Raw genomic sequence first — 10811 nt, forward strand, 5'->3', positions numbered from 1 at the left:
GACTATGTTTGCAGGGACCTGTATGCATTTATAATTATACCCAATTGAACGATATTTTGGGGACCACAAATCCCATCAGTAACCATCCATGGGCTGGAATGTGAAAGAATCAAAGAATGCCTTAGTTTGATGGCGAAATAGTAAAAGGGCATTTCGGTCAATTCATAAAAGAAAAAAAAGAAAAAAGCAAGTTGGTTCTGTTCCCATCACGCAACGATCGACCTGTCACGCAATGCCCCATGGGGCCCATGGTCTATTGTATGCAAAAAAAAAAAAAAAAAATTTGTTGTCTATGCGTTGTCACGCCTCTTACGCGGCATCATGTATCGCTTCATGTCTCAAATTTAAAATCCAATTTGACACTCTCCGCCGCCCAAATGATTTGTGTATAATAGAGCTGCGCTATCTAGGGGTGGAAACGAGCAGATTTTGAGGTAGCTTATCTCAGCTCAAACTTGACTTGAAATTAATTTCGAGTCTAAATTTAGGCTCAAGTTTAAAAGTAATTCGAGTCGAGTTTGGGCGAGCTTAATTTCGAGTCGAGGGAGCTCGAATCCTAAATGAACTGCTTGAAATTCTTACATCATGTAATTTGTAGCTTAATTTTTATAAATATTATCTAAAAATTGATATAAAAATATATCTAATAATTCAACAAACAAAATTAATATATGAAAGATGGTATTATGATATTAAAAAACAGTAATTTAGGGGAAAAGATATGAGAAAGGGAGAGAGAGAGAGAGAGCGTAATTAGAGTAGGGTTTTGATGTTTTGGTTTTATGGACCAACAAATATGCCCAATAATCTAAACTCTATACACATATATTTAATATATATATATAATATATCATTATATATAATTAAAATATTTATTATATATATATATATAGAGTCCAACTATGGTGCTTTTGAAAGCACCAAGCACTCGGTACTTGTAAATTTTTCGTCGTTCGATTTACTTCTTTGACCATTTTCACCCATTAGATCATATTATTCAATTAACCACCCACTCAACCCTAGAGGACCACTATCATCCTAACCGCACATCCCTTAAATCAAGAACCAAAAACCTACAGGCACCAACAACTTTATACTTTTAAAAGTATAAGAGCTTAATTCTATATTGAGTCTGACTATGCTGTTTTTAAAAGTACCAAGCACTTAGTACTTATAAGTTTTTCACAGTCAATAATACTCAAGTTCGGCTTGAAATATATTTCAAGTTTTATTCTCTATTCAAGCTCGGTTTATTTAATTTCAAGTTGAGCTCAAGTGAGCTGAATATTGAGCCGAACGCGAGCCGGCTCACTCATTTGCCAGCTCTACTGCTATCCGTACACTCTAATTTGGGAAAGAAATTTAAAATACATCAGTTATATTGCCAATGTGGCATCACCAACCAATCAGATTGTTATCCTTAGGTTTATTCGTTCTATCGTGGTTGATAGAAAAATATTTTTGTTATACTTTTTACTTAGAAGAAGAAATATGATTAGCTGTTAATAAATGATGTGATGTGACTGATATATAATAGAATCTCTTCTAATTTGGACGGTACATCTTACACTTTTAAAATCAAACGGCTAGTATTCAAAATCAAAGGGTTTGGTGCTATCGAGTTTTTCATCGTTAGATTTAGCCCTTTGATTATTTTTATCCGTTAGATTATACTACTCAACCCTGAGGGGCCCACATCATCCTAACCGCACATTTATGAATCTAAAGGCCAAAAAACTAATTACACCAATAGCTTAGTGCTATTGATAGTATTCTAGCCTATTTCTTAGCTGGAATGCTATCGGTAGCAAATGGACTCCATTGCCACCTATTTATTTTCAATGATGGAGCCTTCAAATTGACGATCGGCATCGTTGAACATGATCTATACCACTTGAAGTATCTAGAAACCAAAATTCAAATCTTTTCGACATCATTAACCTAATAATCAAAAGATTTCAAAATTTATAATTTTAACGGTAGATATGAAACGTTTTCTTATTTAACAGTGTAAAGCCATCCAAATCAATTGAATTTTGGTCAGAAAATTCTTTAAACTATTTAGAACAATATCTATACTCTCGATCTTGATTACAAAATTCATATCATCACTTTTTAGAGAATATTCATTTTCAGCCGTTCATTTTTACGTCACTTGATAGACAAGAGAATAATATCAAAAAAGCATGAAATTTAATTTTTAGATACTTCAAGTGGTATACATCATGTTCAACGTGTTCGCTCATTTGGCGGCCTAAGTAACTCGTGATTACACGCGACGAATGATTACTTTTAGCGTGTATTAAAATCCACGCGACGTTTAGGAAACACAAATACAATGCCACGTAGAGAGGACACGTGGCCAATGAATAATGGTTACTTGATGCTCGGGAAAAATATTAGCTTTTCAGTTTTTTGTGGTAACCAAACAATTACTTGTAGACACCGGATGCTTACTCCACTTAACCATCCAACATTAAAGTCCACAACAACAATAATTGGAGAACCAATATATTGGGATTTAGGATTTAGCATATTATCACACTACCTAAAAAAAAGTTAATTTTATACAGTTTTCTATAAACATATCGAATAATAAATATATTTATATAAATTTCAATATTTTATATTTATTTTTGTAGAAGTCCAGTGATACTTATATTTGCTCTTTTATTATCATTAGAGCACTATTTATTTTTTAACAGAAGATAAGTAAAATAATATTTTGAACATTACAAATATGTTAATTCAAAATTTTCAACTGTTAGAACTATACAGAAATGTTCCTCCAAAAATTTTCAATAGCCATCTTCTTCCATTCTACCATCACAAATAATAGAAGGGTAGAATTAAGGCTTCGTTTGAAATTGCGGGAAGATTGCGTAACATGCGATGAGAATGTATGATGGAAAAACACCATGTTTGTTTCTCTACGTAAATTGTGTTCTGCATATCACAATGAGTCGGTTACGATATATATTTTCTATGGTCCTACCGGAGAACATAGAAGTATATCCCTATATACTTTTATTCCAACTCTATTTTATCTAATAGCGTCAGATAGGCCTCAATACCAAACAAAACCTAAGTATTTTACTTATGATTTTAACTACATTTTTCTTATGAATCCTAGCAAGGGGGGCTGATAAATATGAAAAGTTGAACTTTGAAGGAATATATTTGCTATTCGATAAGTTTACAGGAAACTGTACGCAATTAATTCTAAAATTTAATAATAGTATTTGGAGTTTAGTAATTAGTATAAAAAATATACTAATAATATTGTCATGTCATCAATATTTTAACTTTTTAAGATATCTTTCTAGGGTATATGTAGCAGCAGTTTTTAGTTATTTCGGAATAGTTTGAGATAAGCTATCCGCCTTGATGGAATTATGCTATCATAAGGTATAGTTCTAAAAATTATTAAGATTATAAATTAAATTAAAATAGATTATAAAAACATAATATATTATATATTATATAGTAAATTATTTTATTATAAAAATTATTAATTGTACTATATTATCACATATTATTATAAAATATTATAAATATTACAATAAATTATATAAATTTAAAGTTTAAGAAATTTTTTTAAAAAAATAGTATTATATTTTAAACATTCTTTTATCTAATATATCTAATGTCTAATTTATAATTAAATATTAATCATATTTTATACCAAATTCAACTGTTATTTTTTATTATCATATACGATTCTATAAAATTAACCAATCGTGGTTATTCCTGAAAATAACAACATTACAAATCAAACACAATTTTACTTTTATTTCTCGCTATTTTGGAATAGTAAACTATTTCAGAAATAAAAAGAATTATCTCATACCCTATTTGAATATTGCAATAAGATATCTAATAAAGAGTTTGATTATTTTACTTAAAAAATTTTGGTTCTCAAACTATAAGGCGGATGATATTTTAGTTTCCGAATTTTAATTTATTATAATTATTTACTTAAATTTTTAGAATTATTGTTATTAAATTCTAAATAATCTAGTTTATTTGGCTAAATATTAATATATCTTTAATATAAAAAAATTGTAATGATATTGTGATTGACAATACGTCTACAGCTAAGATGTCACACCACTTTTATATCAATAAAGTTGAGCTGGAATGCTATCGGTAGCAAACGGGCTCCATTGCCACCCATTTGTTTTCGATGTTGGAGCCTTCAAATCGATGATTGGCGCCGTTGAATATGATTTATACCACTTGAAGCATTTAGAAACCAAATTTCAAATCTTTTCAACATCATTGACCGAATGATCAAAGGGTTTCAAAATTTGCAATTTTAATGGTAGATATGAAGTGTTTTCTCGTTTATGGGTGTAAAGCTATCAAAGTCAATTGAATTTTGGTTAGAAAATTCTTTAAACTATTTAGAACAAGATTTATACTCTCGATCTTGATTACAAAATTTCTATCATCACTTTTTAGAGAATATTCATTTTCAGCCGTTTATTTTTACGCCCACTTGATGGACAAAAAAATAATATTGAAAAAGCATAAAATTTAATTTCTAAATACTTCAAATGGTATAGTTCATTTTCAATAGTGTCGATCGTCGATTTGAAAGCTTTATTACCGAAAACAAATGGCTAGCAACGGAGCCCGTTTGCTACCGATAGCATTCCAGCTCAACTCTATATCAATGATACTTTAATATTTAGTTTACTAAATTAGATCGTTTGTTTTGATTGTAATAATTCAGAAGTTTGAGGAATTTATAAATAAACTAAAGTTTGAGCACCAAAATATTACACAGCTTGTAATTTTAGGACTACACACTCAATTTTAATGTGTATGATACACACATGCCCATCTAATGGATGGATTTATTTTACTAGTCACATCATGTGATAAGTGAAGATACTCCACCTATTGGATAGAATATAATAATTTCTAAAATCTATTCCTATTTATTATTTCTCAAAAATCTTGCCACATGGCACATTCTCTTTGAGAAATTTGTTGGACCCTCCAAGCTGGCAGATTTTCCAAGGAGTGGAATTCCAGAATTACCCCTCGTCTTCATTGGCGAGTTCGGAGTTGCTCGGGCGTCCGCCCAGCTTGAGGTCCAAGGTGTGGCTGACAGGGACAAAGGATAACGAGGTTGCAGGAATTCCTCCAGAGACGTTCTGTCTGTCTGTGGGATGTCCGGCGGAATCTTGTCTAGCATTGAATTTCTAGTTTTACAATGTTCAATGTCATGACCGAGGAGCCCACAGAAGAGACAGAATCGCGGCAACCTCTCGTATGCCAAGCGAATCTCCAATTCTTTCTCATTGTCCAGTCGAATTATAAGAGTCTTCTTTAGGGGGAGTCTTAGATCGGCAAGAATTCGAACCCGTACAAATGACGCTCGCATCATACGATTTGCAGCTGTAGGAATGACCTCGCCCACCCTAGACGCCAGCTTGGTTGCAACGCTTGGTGCCATCATGTCGGGAGGAAGGTCGTGGAATTGGACCCACAATGGAGTGAAAGTGAAATTATAGCAATCCACCGGAGTACATCTTCTGAATCTTTCAAGTATGATTAGTGTGCCATTATAACACCAAGGTGATGCATCCCATACTGCTTGTAGGTCTCCCTTGGATTTAAAACTCAATAGGAAAATCCCATTCTTCGCCTCACGGACTTCAAAAGGTGCTATGAATGTCCATGCACGTCGGAGCACTCCAATAAGACCTTTGCTGGATGGTATAATTTCCGGTTTCTTTTTCTTTGCTTGAATCGAACCGGTTGTTGAGTATGAGTGCAACCCTAAACCGGCTCAAATCCTCCAATTAATAATTCCACCTTTCTTTGTAAGGGTTTATTTTTGTTGATTTTAACATTTGGTTTCTTGGCTAACTAGAAAGCAATAGATGGAAAAAGGAGCACTTTTGCGCAATTGTCTTCTTCAAAGATTTGCAATCAGCTTCAGGCAGTATACATCCCGAATCATCATCACAATTGTCTTCTTCAAAGATTTGCTTCATCAAAATAAATTTGATAAAGCAGTAGTAATTAAAATTTTTTTCTAAGTTTGCTATTTTTTTTAATATAAAAAGGTTTAGGAGCAAACTGGAAAAATCAGATAATGAGATAATAATTAGAACAAAATTATAAAGTGTTCACATTATGGAGAATCCGTAGATATTAATTGATGTAAATCCGGGACATGCAACGGTATAGATTGCTAGGATTCTATAACGAAACGTCTAATCAAGTTTTAATCATAAATTCGTTTTCACAACAAAACCTAATACAATTACTAACAAGAAAAAAATCAAATAGAAAATACAGGTGGAGCCTAATTGACATGGCCGAAAAAAGGCTATGCCGTGCTGTATCGTGCCGGACAGCCAGTTGGCCATTACATGGCCCAACATGAGTTACTTTAAATGTGGGGATGTGTACATATGTCCAAAATTTTATTTAAATACGAATCCGAACAGGATGGATTTGTTCGATTTTAAACAGATATGGTTTCGAATACAAGTATAAAAAATAAAATTTCGACAGAGATGAATTTGGATATGAATTTTGTCCCTGCCCAACTTGAACCCAAATTGATTTTTCAATACATATTATGTATAAATGTTTGATGTTATATTTGAATTTGCATTCTAAAAATTTAGTATTTTTAACATAATATATTTTGAAATATGATAAAGAGAAATAATTGTTTCGAGTTTCGATTTTTGAGTTTGGGTTCGGATTTCGGGGTTTTTGGTCGGATTTGAATTTGGATATGAATATTCAAAATCCGTCGTGTTTGGATTCATGTTCAGGTTTTGAAAAATCTGTCCCGAATCCGATCAGTTGACATCCCTACTTATGTCGTTACGTGTGCGCGCAGTGCCGACGGTGGGCCAGGTTGGTGCTTCCTAACATGACCCACGACGTTGTTGGGCCAGGTCAGTCCATGGGCCACCTGGCCCGTTTGACATCTTATCGTTTGGAGAGCCATTGTCTTGGGCTGAAAGCTTGAGGGCTAAACTTGCTCAATTTCAAATTTAATCAATATAAAAACTTTTTCTCAAATCTCTTAAGAGAATTTTTCTCTCACATTTTCTTATTTAAAAACCCAAATTAGACTTTTTTTTCCCCAAATTTGAAGGTGTTTTTACCATGGAAAAGCTAAGTTTTATATTTTTCTTTTTCAGAAGTGATAATAAATTATTACCTTCAAATTCCTAAAACTATCTTTGTCTTTATTATGACTGTATCATTTATTATAATTTATTTTTTTGAATATAATTTTTATATGATTGGATATTTTGGTGAAAAAAGTTATCTATTCTTGTTATTATTAATAAGCTTGCAATGCACCTATGTCATATGTGACATGACAAACTTTCTAGAAAGTGTGAGCTAGATACACATACAAATAATATAAATATTAGTACTATACATGTATACATTTTTTTTTTCTTATAAAGATCATCAACTTATTGCCTCCCAAGTGTAGTTTAGGCTTGAACAATATCATTTCTCTTTTTTTGTCTTTTTCAAAAACAACTTTCATGTGATTAGAAATTTCTGTGGATAAATTTTTTATTCTTGTCATGATTGGCTAACTTTCAATACATTTAAATCATATGTATGATAACAACTCTTTTTGAAAAATAAAAAAAGTAAACTAAATTTTTTGTTCTAAGTTTCTATTTCTTACAAAAAAAAAAAGTCTATATAAAATAATAACTACAACCAAATTCATCATTTACTCTCATATACTTTCACATTGAATTTCTATATTAAAAATATAAAAAAATATCTTCATTAATTAATTCACTATAGTACAAACGCAAACTCCATGCATACTAACACTGTACTTATTGTCATTATATAAATATTTTGATAGGAGAGATTCTATAATTACATCACTTTTTCTTTGAGTTCAAATTGGTTAGAATAGTACCAATGCAAAACTCATGAATACTAATACTATACTTATTTTCATCATATAAATATGAAAAGAGGGCTTCTATAATCACATCACTTTATTTTTGAATTTTTTGAGTCGGGTGTTTTTTCTTACAAGGCAACATCATCAATGTCCGGTGTATTTTAAATGTCACCTCACAATCCCACATGGTAATAACTTTTATATAGAATTTTTTATAATGCATTATATAAAACTTATTTTGATTATGCTTGTTTTTTATCTCACTAACTAAGTTTACTAACTTGATTTTTAAAAATTATAATTCTATTATATTACCTCTCAGTTAATTTGACTCGACTTATTAATTTGATAGTTATTCTATTATAATATTTAGATGCAACGTTTGTCTTAATGAGAATGCAATTACGTAAATAATGTGAAATACTCTAATTAAGCTAGCTAGAATTAATAACTAATTTTTATGTCAAAAGAGTTATCATACATGAGACTTATTATTTTTAATGCTTATTATATAGACAAAAGTATGTGTTTGTTTATTGTAATTCTTATATGTTTAATTATTTACTATAAGCATCATAAAAATTATTTGATTTACAGCAAAATGAGATAATTCCAAGGTTAGAAATCAACAAAGTTATCATAAAAATATATTTTGTAGAATATTTATTAAAAATTAATATAATAATTATTACTTTATTGGCTATTTTTTATTTAATAAATGATTTAAAAAATAATGCTATACGATTTCGTCCACCACCTTAATAGAAGCGGAAAATGCAATCGATATAACCAATTAGTGGAATAATGAAAGTGGTGAATTACTATCATAAAATATATTTTCTTTTTAGTAAATAAAGTATAAATAGTGTTGGATGCTTAATTACGGTGGACTCATAACTAATATTTGAACTATATTAGCATGACACACAATGGTGATAATCTATATGTTTGACAAAGATAGCTTGTCAAATGAATAAAAACCTAAGTTCAATTAGGTTCTAAAATTTATTTACTATTAGTATATTTGTTAATTTTATTTTTAGAATTTAAATTCTTTTTTTTGTTGAACAGATTAAAGATTGAAGATTTCTAAATAAGTTTGGAGACAATCCATAGAAAAATGGAAACTAAAGAGATTTTGATGATATTGCTTGTATAAGTGTTTAATTATTTTGCATTTTTGCGTTGAGATGTTATTATTTATAATATTTAAATTTTGATATTTAACATTTGGTAATAATTTTTATTTTTTTTTCATGCTATGTTTTGTATGTGAGGCCTCAAATTCGAGAATAAAAGAAAAGAAATCCAATTGGTTACTATTATTAGATTCGGTATTAAATACAGTGTAAAATACTATCTAATACAAAATTCTTGGAATAGTAGCTGGGCACCTATGGCTAAGCAAAAGTAAAGCGCAATCTTTTCAGTCACATGTTTATAGCAATAGGTACTATACATAGTTAAAAATAATTACTTTCTAAAAATATATAAATTTTAGTATATTATTTATTTTACATAAAACTTGTTAAAAAATCAATATATCTTTATATGAAAGATAATTTATATATTTTTTAACAACTTTTACATAAAATAAATAATATATTAAAATTTATATATTTAAAAAAAATTTGATTATCTTCAACTATATATGCACCTATTGCCATAGATATGCAACTCAAAAGATTTGCTTATCTTTGCATAGTCATCGGTTCTCCAGTTACTATTCTAAGAATTTTTTATTAGATAGTATTTTATACTATTTTTAATACCAAATCCAATTATAGTAGCTAAGAGGCTTCTTTTTCTTCTCCAATTTGAGGCCCCAAATACAAAATCTAGTGTAAAAGAAAAAAAAAATTCATTATCAAATATTAAATCAAACTTAAATATTATAAATATTATCCCACCGTCTAAAAGTTTGTCATATCACATGCATCACAAGGTAACTAATTATGATAGATTTGGAGGCAATAAAATTTATGTAAGAAAGAAAATACATTCAAAAAAATATGTATAACATTGGTATTTTTTATTGATAACTCTTGCACGCCGGTTAGGCATAATTAAAGAAATATAGTTGAAGTGTTTAACTGAAGAGAATAAATAAGTGAGCTACTAAATGGCTTAATTGAGAAATTTAGGCGAATTAATATAGTTCTATGGTATTTTCTTTAAAAAATTTTTATTCTACGCAATATTTTTTTTTTCCTTTTTGCTTTAACAATTTGGTAGAAATGAGATTTCTTTGTTTTCTATCTAATAATTGACAAAAGGGCTGGCTAATGATGTACAAAAAAAAGTGCTCACTGTAGCTTTATTTTGATAATAATAATTTCATTGCCTATCAGATTATATCATGTTTGTTCTTTTTTGACTTAGAAAAGTTTATTTTTGCTTGTTTAAATAACTCAAATGGTGTCTCTAGATAATTTAGATTCGATTTTTAGTTTGTTCCAAGTAAACTGCTGTAATAGATTTTTTTTTGCTCTAGCCTTATGTTCAATAGAAGTGATTGATCTATTTTGCAAATTATATAGACCGAATTTGTATTTATTCAACTAAATATTGATCAATATTAAGTGATTAATGTTTTTAAAGAATTATTAAAGTGGTTTTACGATGACTTGGAGAATAGTTTACAAACAAGCTAAGAGTTATTGCTCACATACATGGTAAAAATAATCTATAGAAAATTTGTAGTTTTGTTTCTCAATGCTATTGATCCTAATACTACGGTCAAGAAAATATTTCAACTAACTAAAATAATTATTTCTAATGAATGTGAAAACTAGAGGGTGGATCAAATTATTGAAATTGTTTCTGGAATTTAGCTAATAATTCTTTTGTCATCTTATTTGGTACCAACAATTCAATGCAGAAAATC

This window comes from Ananas comosus, linkage group 12, assembly GCF_001540865.1.
Source record: "Ananas comosus cultivar F153 linkage group 12, ASM154086v1, whole genome shotgun sequence".
NCBI classification, from domain to species: domain Eukaryota; kingdom Viridiplantae; phylum Streptophyta; class Magnoliopsida; order Poales; family Bromeliaceae; genus Ananas; species Ananas comosus.